The sequence below is a fragment of the Cervus elaphus genome, chromosome 29 (assembly GCF_910594005.1).
Source record: "Cervus elaphus chromosome 29, mCerEla1.1, whole genome shotgun sequence".
NCBI lineage: Eukaryota > Metazoa > Chordata > Mammalia > Artiodactyla > Cervidae > Cervus > Cervus elaphus.
This window is the reverse complement of record NC_057843.1, coordinates 46,178,999-46,192,405: the sequence shown is the minus strand read 5'-3', so window position 1 is coordinate 46,192,405 and position 13,407 is coordinate 46,178,999.

The window sequence follows — 13,407 nt, the reverse complement described above, 5'->3', positions numbered from 1 at the left end:
TGAGTAGTCTAATATTTGAACCTCACTTTTCTCATCTATATAATGAGGATGATAATCCTTGTCATGTCTATTCCATAGGTGTGTCATGAGGATCAAACAAGACAGTTTGTGAAAGCACTCTTTTCGCAAGCAAGTGCATGTAAGTCAGGATTATTATTATTATTTTATCCAGCATAATGACTTTTTAACTTGACAGTTAGCAGGAGACACTAATTCTAAATACTGCCACAGGCAGAGGAGAACAAAAGAAGAAAAGTCCTGTTATGACCAAGTAATCCCCCTGTTTCCTTATCCCTTCAGAATCCAAACCCCCAATCTAAACCCATGAAAATAACTCTTCAAACCATAGTTTCAAATATGTAATGTGGGCACCCCAAGCTCCCCTCCAAACAGCCTGAGCCTTGTAGGAGCAGCCGGCAGAAGTGGCCCGGGCCGGAAGAGAGATGCAATTGAAACGTGTCTGCACAAACCGCCTGTCTCACCTACTCCTTTTCCGCCCTGCGTGCGTCAGCGCCCCGCAGCGCAAGCCGGAGCCACAGCGCTGCTGACAATGTTATTTCCTGTGTGAACTGAAAAGTGCAAAAGAATGGAAGGACGGCTGGTCGCCCTCTCACATGGTAACACCTAGGGTTTGGCTTTAGGAAACATTCTTGTTTCACTGCTCTGTCTCCTAAAGCCTGAGCCAGAGAGTGGCGTGCTCTCCTGAGCTTGGAAGATGTATGCTGCCTTTGGCCCCCACCACTGGGTGGGCATTCACTGCTTCTCATTTTAAACTCCTTTCTCCTGTCTGTCCAGGTTGAATCCCTTTTTGTTCATCCCATACTAAGATTAGGAGCTCTTGGGATCTCTGTGATGGAAGGAACGTCAAGGTCTTTGATGCCAGCACCCACCCAATTAATAGTCGAAGGTCCATCATATGATTGCTTGTGTATACTTAGGTTGGAAGAGCAAGACTCCCTGAGTTCAAGCCCCTGGCACCTACTAGGTGTATACTCACACAAATTACTGAGTTGCTCTTAGTCATTCCATCTTTAAAGTGTGGATAATAACAGCATTTACGTAGGGTTCCTATATGAAGATCACCAGAATTTATCTCTATCTATACATCTCTGTCTCTATCTATCTATACCTGTAAAACATACACAGCAGTTCCTGACTCATAGGAAGCATTACATGTGTTAACAATTTACATGAAGCTGTCCAGCCTCTGCACAAACACCTCCAAGGATAGAGAACTCCCTACTTCATGAAGCAAGTCATTTAATTGTTGGTCTATTCCAACTATCATGTAAAAGCTTCTTATATTGTGGGGAGAGGAAGAGAAAGGTAGTGGAAAAAAAGGTACTAGGTCCTGTGGAATTATTTATCCTCATTTTACTGCTTTATATATAACTAAACCAAAGTACTAAGGATTTAAGAAATTTGCCCAAGCAATGATCCTGTCAGAATTTGAACTTGGGCCTCTTAGAGGCTCCAATATCTTTAATTATTGGAAGGTAACTGCCTTTCTCCCATTGAGACTCTGGTTTTTCACAGAGGTTGGCACATAGTGAGTTCTCAAATGATAGGAGTTATCATTGTTAATTTCCATTAATACTTTATATGTTTGAACCATTCTTTCCCTTTTTTATTTTTTTATTTTTTCTTGCTGAGGTAGGCTGCTTACAACATCTACTTTACTAGGTTGGTTTGTTTGCCACCCCTTTTGTTTCAACTGAAATAGGGTTGATTTACCACGTTGTGCCTTCTTTACTGGGCTTCCTGGTGGCTCAGCGGTAAAGAATCTGCCTGTAATGCAGGAGACCCAGGGTTCTATCTTTGGGTGGGGAAGATACCCTGGAGAACGGAATGGCAACCCACTCCAGTACTCTTGTGGAGAATCCCATGGACTGAGGAGCCTGGAGAGCTACAGTCCATAGGGTCACAAAGAGTTGGACATGACTGAAGTGACTGAGCATGCATGCCTTCCTTACTAAGTTTTACCTATATGAAATATCAGTAGCATAGTCCTGCCCCGGTCACCAGTGTCCACAGAGAGAATGACTGACCAGAAAGAGAAGTATTTGACAAGAATCCCTTTTAAAGTTAGTTTCTTCTGTTGTACAGAAAGTTTTAAAGTCAAAAGTCAGTCCCTTAGTGGTTCTGAGAAACACTTCTTTTTCTTTATTTGCACTAGGGTCATTTTTCTTCCTGAAGACTCAGCTAGAATAATTAGATGTGCTGTGCTATGCTTAGTTGCTCAGTTGTGTCCGATTCTTTTCGATCCCATGGACTGGGACCTGCCAGGCTCTTCTGTCCATGGGGATTCTCCAGGCAAGAATACTGGACTAGTTTGCCAAGCCCTCCTCCAAGGGATATTCCCAGCCCCAGGAATCAAACCCAGGTCTTCCGCATTGCAGGCAGATTCTTTACTGTCTGAGCCACTAGAGAAGCCCAAGAATACTGGAGTGGGTAGCCTATCCCTTCTCCAGGGGAACATCCTGACCCAGGAATCGAACTGGAGTCTCCTGCATTGCAGGCAAATTCTTTACCAGCTGAACTATCAGGTAAACCCAGGATAATTAGATACCAATAGGTTATTCTAACTGTCCATCAGATGCTTAGCTGTAGCTTTTTCTTACATGTGACTGGAATGTAGTGCTTCTGAGGTAGCCTGTTTCATTCTGGATACACTTATTATTTCATTCATTTATTTATTCATAAATATTTATTGAGAGCTGTTGCCAACCAGCTAGGGACTAAGGATAGAATGGAAAGTCAGGACAGCCGTTTCTTCATAAGACTGGACCAGATTCTGCATCCCTTGACTTTCTACCTGTTGATACGTCACTTTCCCCTCCGGTTAATTTCTGGTCCTTACGGTAACCCTTCATATACTTGAAGATAGTTTTCCAGTTGCTTGTGTCACTAAGACTTTTTTCCTCCATGTTTCCTTGTAAAGATAGTACTTTCTTTAATATTGGCAGGTGATCTAAAGGTGATGAAGAAAAGTGGGTCTTATTTACTTTGTCCAAGCCTCAGTTTCCTTATTTGTGAAATGAAGATAAGTATCCACAAGAGGTGACTGAAATTTTGAGATATTGTGTTACTTATCTGAAATAGAGTGTGTGTGTATATTAGTACATATTAATAGCATTAAATAACTGTATGCCTATATGCAGGTACTCTTCTAAATGCTTCACATTTATTATCTCATTTACTGTCATAACAGCTCTGTGAGGTGTATGTGATTATTCCCATTTTACAGACAAGGAGCTTCAATACCTTGTCCAAACAGCTAGTAAGTGGTACTGCGAAGGATCTGAAACAGTATGACTCCAGACCCTTGTTTAAGGGTCCTTGGTTGGTAGCTGTTTTTAAATTGGGAGAGGCTGGGAGAAGGACAAGAGTCAAATGGTCCAGAAGGTGAAGTGGAGCTGAGACTGAACTGATCTTTTACTTGTGGTGTCATCTACTGTTTTAAGTAATTGCTTAGAGTTTGAAATTTAGTCTTGGGTTCACAGTCTAGCCTCAGAGGAGGCTCCCTCCTTCCCTGAATGCAGATCCCTGTCCATTCAGCCCCCTGTTCACATGTGCTGGTTCTTCTGTGCCCCATTGTGTGGCTCTTGGCAGCAAATGGTACTTTTCTTTCCTCAACACATCATTTGTTAGTTTCTGACACTGGTTAAACTGCAGCATACAAACATATTTTTTCACTTAAGTGTGGTTTTTTGGTATTGTTTGGTTTTCAGCTATTTACCATTTCTAAGTCAGTCTACTAAACTGGGAAATCATAGTTTCAACTCAAATAACAAACAAAAGGATAATTTCCTTAACACTTATAGAGCTCTTACAAATTAATGACAATAAGAGAAACAGCCAAGAAGAAAAATAAGCAAAGGATATGAACATAAAAGTCACAGACAAGGACGTACAAATGGCTCTCGTATATGTGAAAAGACACTAATCCACAGTTGAAGTGAAGCAAAGTGAAAGTCACTCAGCCATGTCCGACTCTTCGGGACCCCGTGGACCCAGGGAATTCTCTAGGCCAGATTTCCCTTTTCCAGGGGATCTTCCCAAATCCATGGTTATTATCAGGTAAATATATGTTAAAGTTATAATATTGTTCCTATGGCAAAGATGGGTGCATATTTCTACATCTATATTTATATCTACATATCTATATAGTGATACTGCCAGTGAGGTAATAGGGAAAAAGTTACTCTCATACACTGCTCCTGGAAAAATACATTGGCATAGCTTCTATAAAATAGTCTGACAATTACCTATAAAATCATAAATGCACATACTCTTGTTGAAGTCAGAGTTTCTCAGCCTGGGCATTATTGATCTTTGGGAACAGAGAATTCTTATTCTGGACATTGCAGGATATTTAGCAGCAGGCCTGGTGTCTATTCATCTGCTAGATGCCTGTAGTACCTCTCCCTTCAGTGTGGCAATGAAAACTGCTTCCAGATATTGCCAGATTTCTACTGGGGGACAAGAGTTCCCTTTGTCAAGAACCACTGGTTGAGGGTTTTTTATTTTATTTATTTTTGGCTGTGCTGGGTCTTTGTTGCTGCTTGGGGGCTCTCTCTAGTTGCTGAGAGTGGGGGCTAATCTCTTGCTGTGGCGCACAGGCTCTAGGGCACATGGGCTTCAGCAGTTGCTGTGTGGCGGAACGGTCGTAGCAAATTGCAGACTCTGGAGTTCGGGCTCAGTAGTTGTGGCACACAGGCTTAGCTGCCCTGTAGCATGTGAGATCTTCTTGGGCCAGGGCTCAAATGTTGCCTGCATTGGCAGGTGGATTCTTAATGACTGGACCACCACAGAAGTCCGAGATATTTTTTTATTACTGCATAACAACAAACTTAATGGCTTAAAATAACAACTAGTTGATTTGCTAATGATTCTGAAATCTAGATTGGGCTCAGTTGGGCAGTTCCTCTGCTGTTCTTGCCAGTGGTCATTCATATGGCTGTGTTTATTTGGTGGGGTAAGTGGGGCTGACCTCAGCTGGGATACTGAGGTGGCTGGGTCTTCTCTGTCTATAAGATCATCTCTCGTCTTTTTACCCCACACATGGTCTCTTAGGATAATGAGAAATGGAAAGTAGAGCACTCTTGCTATGTGACTTCTCCAGCAGGGTAAACAGATTTTTACATAGTAGCCCAAGGATTCCAGGGACACAAAGGTAAAAGCTGTCAGGCCTTCTTAAAACTGTTGCTAATGTTCAACTAAGCAATTTTCTACATTTCTATATAAAGTGAAGAATCTGTCCAGAAAATTCTTAGACCTTAATGATTTCTTTTGATTTATTTGGTATCTGAATAAGGCCAGTCCAAGCAGAAATTATGCAAAAATTTCCCCTGAGTTCATAAAATTCTAAGCCTAGATTCCCTGGTCCTCAGGGCTAAGCCTGCTCTGGTCTTTCCTTTTTCAGCATTGTAACTCATCTTCCTTCTGAAATTTCTGTTCTTAGGGTTAACATCCTTAGATCTTGATTTAACTATTACTTCCTGCATTCAGTTGGCCGTTGAACAGCTCAGAGGTTAGAGATGCCCACCCTACATGCAGTTGAAAATTCTGATAGAACTTTGCAGTTGGCCCTCAGTACCCCAAGGTTCTGCATCCATGGATTCAACCAACCTTGGATCATGTAGTACTGTTGTTGTTTAGTTGCTCAGCTGTATCCAACTCTTTTGGCACCCCATGGACTGTAGCCCACCAGGCTCCTTTGTCTATGGGATTTCCCAGATAAGAATACTGGAATGAATTGCCATTTCCTTCAGGAAATTTTCCTGATTTTCCTCCAGGAAAATCAGGGATTTTCCTGATCCAGGGATTGAACCTGCATCTCCTGCATTGCTGGAAGATTCTTTCCTGCTAAGCTTCTGAAGAAGCCCATTTAGTACTGTCAGTTCAGTTCAGTTCAGTTCAGTCACTCAGTCGTGTCCAACTCTTTGCGACCCCATGAATTGCAGCACGCCAGGCCTCCCTGTCCATCACCAACTCCCAGAGTTTACTCAAACTCATGTTCATCGAGTCCGTGGTGCCATCCAGCCACCTCATCCTCTGTCGTCCCCTTCTCCTCCTGCCCCCAATCCCTCCCAGCATCAGGGTCTTTTCCAATGAGTCAACTCTTTGCATCAGGTGGCCAAAGTATTGGGAGTTTCAGCTTCAGCATCAGTCCTTCCAATGAACACCCAGGACTGATCTCCTTTAGGATGGACTGGTTGGATCTCCTTGCAGTCCAAGGGACTCTCAAGAGTCTTCTCCAACACCACAGTTCAAAAGCATAAATTTTTCAGCACTCAGCTTTCTTCACAGTCCAACTCTCACATCTATACATGACCACTGGAAAAACCATAGCCTTGACTAGATGGATCTTTGTTGACAAAGTAATGTCTCTGCTCTCTGCTTTTTAATATGCTATCTAGGTTGGTCATAAATTTCCTTCCAAGGAGTAAGCATCTTTTAATTTCATGGCTACAGTCACCATCTGCAGTGATTTTGGAGCCCCCAAAAATAAAGTCAGCCACTGTTTCCACTGTCTCCCCATCTATTTCCCATGAAGTAATAGACCAGATGCCATGATCTTAGTTTTCTGAATGTTGAGCTTTAAGCCAGCTTTTTCACTCTCCTCTTTCACTTTCCTCAAGAGGCTTTTTAGTTCCTCTTCACTTTCTGCCGTAAGGGTGGTGTCATCTGCATATCTGAGGTTATTGATATTTCTCCCGGCAATCTTGATTCCAGCTTGTGCTTCTTTCAGCCCAGCGTTTCTCATGATGTACTCTGCATATAAGTTAAATAAGCAGGGTGGCAATATACAGCCTTGATGTACTCCTTTTCCTATTTGGAACCAGTCTGTTGGTCCATGTCCAGTTCTAATTTTTGCTTCCTGACCTGCATATAGGTTTCTCAAGAGGCAGGTCAGGTGATCTGGTATTCCCATCTCCTTCAGAGTTTTCCACAGTTTATTGTGATCCACACAGTCAAAGGCTTTGGCATAGTCAATAAAGCAGAAATATACGTTTTTCTCAAACTCTCTCGCTTTTTCGATGATCCAGCGGATGTTGGCAATATGATCTCTGGTTCCTCTGCCTTTTCTAAAACCAGCTTGAACATCTGGAAGTTCACGGTGCATGTATTGCTGAAGCCTGGCTTGGAGAATTTTGAGCACTACTTTGCTAGCGTGTGAGATGAGTGCAATTGTGCAGTAGTTTGAGCATTCTTTGGGATTGCCTTTCTTTGGGATTGGAATGAAAACTGACCTTTTCCAGTCCTGTGGCCACTGCTGAGTTTTCCAAATTTGCTGGCATATTGAGTGCAGCACTTTCAGAGCATCATCTTTCAGGATTTGAAATGTAGTACTGTAGTATGTATTTACTGAGAAAAAAAAATTCACCTATAATTGGATCCATACAGTTCAAACCTGTATTGTTCCAGGGTTCACTGTATTCTGTGACTATATTATCTTAAATATTAATACCTTCTGAATTCAGAATTCTGAATTCAGAATACCTTCTGAATACCTCACCTCCAACAACTTGCACAAGCACTTTTGAAGCGTCTGCTGACATCATTCTTCCATGTTGCATTGGCCAAAGCAAGCCACATGGCCAAGTTCAGAGTTATTATGGAAGCGGACCTTGCAAGAACATGAATACCAGGAGATGTGGTTCATTGGGACTATTGATGTAACTTCTATCCCACTCATTGTTCATAATTTTGTTTATCTCCGTTAGAGAATTTATCATAACCTATATTATCATTTGCTTATTGACTTGTCTGTTTCTTTGTATTAGTGAGAGAAATCCATACCGAAGTGCTCTGGTATTGCTATCTTGTTCTCCTCCAGAGTCTATCAGTGTTTGCCACACAGGCCAACAATAGGCATTAATATTTGTTGAATAAATAACTGAATTTTCTAAGCTGTGTTCAGCTCATTTTACAAAAGACCCTGTGGTGATATGACCATGGAGAGGGTTGAAATTCTTTCTTCTATTTTGAAGCACATTGTACATTTTAACGTGTTTTTCTGAAAATAATGGCTCAGTTTAAAGATGTGTGGTAAATTTTTACATCTGAATGGAACATAAAATCAGATTTTTCAACTTCTGTAATTTTGGCCATTTTTCATTGTACTCTTAGAAACTGGGAAACATTTGATTACTTTTGTTAGTTTAGAATAATAAATATTTCAAGTAATATTGATTATCTTTCAGAATAGTCTCATATTCGTTTCTTTAGAGAGGAATGTAGACATGTTGCAAAAGGGATTTGTGGAGTTGAGCTGGACTGATAGTAACTTCTGGCAAGTTGTTAACTGTGGATTTTCAAATCACTGGTGATTTCAAGTTTCCTGAAGAGGACTTTTTTTATCCAGGTAAAACTACAGAAATTTATTTTTTTTTTCTTGTACTTTATTTAGCCTTTAATAATAACTATGGGCAACACAGAGAGCTTTTACACAATATACTTTGGGGAATTTGGCAGCTACAAATTTATGAAGATAAGGTGCTCTTAATCTTGCTTTTTCTTTCTAATTCTACTCCTTTGAAGAGTTCACAGGATTCTTAATCTTTCAATGTAGAGTGAGTTTATGCATCTTTGCTGGTTGCCTGGAAGGGAAGAACAGGAAAGAAGGGATAAAACCCAAGAGACAATGCATGATTTCAGGGTATTGGTATTATTTCACATTAAAATCTATATACATAACCAACTTTCTCAATTCTTACACGAATTCACTATTTAAGATCTATCAGTATACATCTATATATGAATGTAATTAAAAGGTGCTATATTTCTCATGTATATTTTTTCAGTTTACCTGCATCATATAATCCTCATACAGCAAACATAAGATAGTGGTAGCAATACTGTATATATTTTAGACATTATATAAGAAAATTTTAATCCAAAACAGCAGTGGCAACTCTTTTTTAAAAAAAAAATTATTTCTTTATTTGGGTGGGCCAGGTCTTAGGGCATATAAGATCTTTTGATTTTTGTTGTGGTGTGCGGGATCTTTGGTTGTGGCCTTTAGTTTTGGGATCTTAGTACGGCATATGGGATCTAGTTCCCTGACCAGGAATCAAACCCGGGTCCCCTGCATTGGGAGTGTGGAGTCTTAGCCACCTGGCCACCAGGGAAGTCCCAACAGTGGCAACCCTTACAGGTTTAGCAACTTCATTCTAGCTGAGTGACCTCAGGCTACTCATCTCCTTTCTTATGGACAGCATCCTCAATTGTGAAATAAGACAACTGGGGAAATGTTCCTTCTAGTTCTTGGGTTTGGATGCCAGCAGCAAAGCATTATCACTTATATAAAGATGCCTGTAAAGGCCTTAAAATAGAAAAATACTAATGGCATATAACGTAAGAGGATTTTGTACAAAATCTGAAGGAATCAGGATGGGATATCACTTTTTTTCCAGAGTAAAAAGTCATGTTATTTAATAGAAAAAAAGAAAAGATAATTAATTCCTACTTAGTTAACAGAATTTAGAGGCTTAAAAGAAAATAAATATATATTTTTTCCTTTCTCTGAAATGACTGCCTCAGAATTTTAGCTATATCTGAATTGCTTACATCATATTGATACTTTAAAGTAAGTATCTAGGGGAATTCCCTGGCAGTCCAGTGGTGAGGACTCTGCAGGGGACTCGGACGCAATCCCTGGACGGGGAACTAAGATCCTACATACTGCATGGTGTGGCCAAAAAAAAAAAGAGGGGGAAATAAAGCAGGTATCCAGAGAGTTGAACTGAAAGTATATACAGTTCTCATAACAAGCTGATGAAGTGTGAGAATGAGGTTGGCTCGATGGAAGGACATAAAGAAAGAAAAGATGGTTTTGTAGACACTCGGCGGTATTAGAGAAGAGAAAGGTTACACTAATATTCTGTAATGTTATTGCACTGGGTCACTGGGAGGAAAGTTCCTCTAAGACTTTTAGTTACTGTGAGGATGGCAAACAGCATATCAATGCCTTCCTAGTAAAGCATGAGTCATCTGGAGAATCATTTCCATACCTTCCACCAAAATGTAACTGGGAACAAGTATGGACAGAAAAACATGGTTTAAAAAAGATCTGTTCAGACCCTCATAGAATGAAAGGCTGTTTGTAGGAATTAGTTTCTACAGCCTTGGGGAAAACAGAAAGGGAAAGAGTGGGTGATAGTCAAGGGAGGTTCTGTCTTAAAAGGGTTTGGAGCTGGAAAATGCAGAGCAAGAAGAGGCACTGAAATGCTGAGCATGAAGCAGTACAGACTGTTTCCAAATCTTGGTGTTTGGTCCTCTGCTCTCCTGCCCGCTCTTGAAGGGCTCTGTGAACTTTGTCATCCACTCAGGGAGCAGTGTCACTCACCAACTGATGCCCTGAGGATTTAAAAATGAATAAAGATCAATCTCAAATCTCTGAATCTTCAGGTCCCCAGTTTAGCAGCTGTAAGGGAATGGCTGGGATGGGAATAGCTGGGAGGGAGTCCTGTGTAATAATCACAGTGCACTGTGGTAATGGTTGTAGCAGATGAGTGTGCAGAGCCAGTAGAGCTGAGAGGAGGCCCTCACTGGTGACCCTAGAATGTTCTCAGAGGGGGTGACATTTGCTACAACTCAGGAGAGGGAAAAGGATAGCGGCAAGTATAGTAAACGGTTGGGCCAGTCAAGGTACTAGCTTCCCAGGTGGCTCAGTTGGTAAAGAATCTGCCTGCAATGCAGAAGACCTCCTGCAGGAAACCTGGGTTCAATCCCTGGGTCAGGAAGATCCCCTGGAGAAGGAAATGCCTGGAAAACCCCACGGAAGTCAAGGTACAGAATAGGAGAACTGGCATTCCAGAGATATGTGAAGAGGGAAGCCAGAGAGATTTGCAAGAAAAAGACGTATTTGGAATCTGACTGCTATTTCTCACCATTTAAAAGAAAGTTGCAGTGTCCTTTAGGTCTGCAGTCCCAATCTTTTTGGCACCATGGGGTGGGAGGGATGTTTTTGGGTTAATTCAAGTGCATTACATTTATTGTGTGCATTCAGTTTCCTAACCCCAGGTTGTGATGTAAGATTCCAATTTAGCAAATCATGGAGGGCTAAAGAAGAAATGACCAAAGACACCCATAAAGCGATTTGCTGAAAACTTGTGAGGTGTGTAGCTAAACTCTTTAGAGCATTACCAGATTTTAATTTTCATAATGATTCTATGGGCTAGGTACTATTTGTTCAGTCACTAAGTCACATCCCACTCACTGCGACCCCGTGGACTGCAGCATGCCAGGCTTCCCTGTCCTTCACTATCTCCTGGAGTTTGCCCATGCTCATGTCCATTGAGTTGGTGATGCCATCCAACCATGTCGTCCTCTGTCTATTCCCATTTTTAAATAAAGAAACTGAGGCACAGAGGCATCGTGTTCAGTTGAGCTATGCACCCTGCTTCTAACCCAGACAATCTGACTGCAGGGCCTCAAGTCTTAGCCAGTGTGCTATCCTTCCTCATGACTGTGAGCACTGCCACCACCAGGAATCAAAAAATATTGGATGAGCATCATCCCACTCATCCTGGGGCTTTTCCTCCTCACATGGGAAGGAGAGCACAATGGTGAGAATGAGGGTGTCACCGTCGTGTGAGTGGGTGACATGGAGTTCACCAGCCAGATGTGCCGTCAAGGGAGGACATGCTGTTGAGCTCTGAGTGCTGTCCACCGGCCCTTTCAGGGACTGCCCCAGCTGCTGAGTCACCTTCTCGAGGTCATACTACTCCCCAGGATGTACCAGATCCAATGACTAATTCAGAAGGCTCTATAAAGCTCCAGCCATGTAGGTCCAGTACCTCCTATGAGTCAGGCTAGCTGCAGGGCCTCACAGGGAGGTCTGCTGAGCCTGTTGTTGTGTTTACGTTGACGCTCCACTTCTCCTTCTGTTCCATCCTGCTTCCTGTTCCACCCTCCACAGGTGTCAACCTCATGGGCATTCTTTCATGACCGCGCTGCCCCTCTGTCTCAGAGCCTGCTTCCCTGGGGACCCAATCGGTGATAACATCAATTCCATTCTGTGACCCCTCACTTTGTTTTGTCTCCTTTGTAACATCCTTTCACATTAGTTTCAAAACCATCCTTTGTTTTTTTAAGGACCTTTGATTTTTCATATTTCAGATAAATATCCAAGAACAAAAGGTAATAAAATTCTCAAAGATAGGTTACACAAAGATTTAACCTGCTCCCCCCGCTTTTTTGTTTTTGTTAATTGAGTTTATTTAGAGCAGCATTTGGCTCACAACACAAAGCAGAAAATGCCTTGAGTCCCCCTATAGCCTTTGCCTTCCTTTCACATGCACAGCCTCCCCTACTGTCAACATCCATTTTCTTTGGTTTTGGCAATATATATAGGTTATAGAGGGGCTTCCCAGGTGATGCTAGTGGTAAAGAACCTGCCTGCAATTGCAGGAGAGATGTAAGAGATGTGGGTTCGCTCTCTGGATCTGGAAGATCCCCCGGAGGAGGGCATGGTAACCCATTCCAGTATTCTTGCCTGGAGAATACCATGGACAGAGGAGTCTGGTGGTCTATGGTCCATAGTGTCGCAAAGAATTGGACACGACTGAGCAACTGAGCGTGCATGCACACATAGGTTATAGAAATAAGATCTCTTTAAAACCAAAGCTTTCATTACAATAGTTTATGTAAACTTTTAATGACTATTTTTGATTTTTGAGTTGTTGGCTGGCTTTATTCCAATAGGCTCCTGCTATGTGAACTTGGCAGGCTCCTTAAACTTTGAGTCTCAGTATCTTCTTCTTTAAAATTGGGAGGATTATATGAGCTGTCCCAACTTTAAACAAAGTACTCGGCACATAATAAAGATTCAGAAAATGGGCATTTTAATGTAAAGTCGGCACTGGCTATATTTGTTCCCTATGGCTGCTGTAACATATTACTACAAATGTGGGGGCTTAAGACAACAGAAGTTTATTCTCTGAGGCTCCTGGAGGCCAGAAGTCTGAAATCAAGGTGAGAGCAGGACCGCTATCCCTCTGGAGGCTCCAGGGGAGAATCTTTCCTTGTCTCTTCCAGCTTCTGGTTACTGCTGGCATTCCTTGACTGCATCACTCCAATCCCTGCCTTCCTGGTCAACATTACCTTTTCCTCTCTGCCTTCCTTTTGTAAGAATACATGTGATTGCAGCTAGGGCTTACCCTGAAAACCCAGGATAATCTCTTTAACTCACGATCCTCAATGTGTATAGACTCTGTTTCTATATAAGGGGACATCGCCAGGTTTTAATAATTAGAATCTGATATTTTTGGGGGACCATTTTTTAGCCTACCACACAGGGTGATACAGATCCTGTCCTGTCTTTACAAGGCATGGTTGTGGACATTTTACCTTTCAGTTCAATTATGTCGCTCAGTCATGTCCGACTCTTTGCAACCC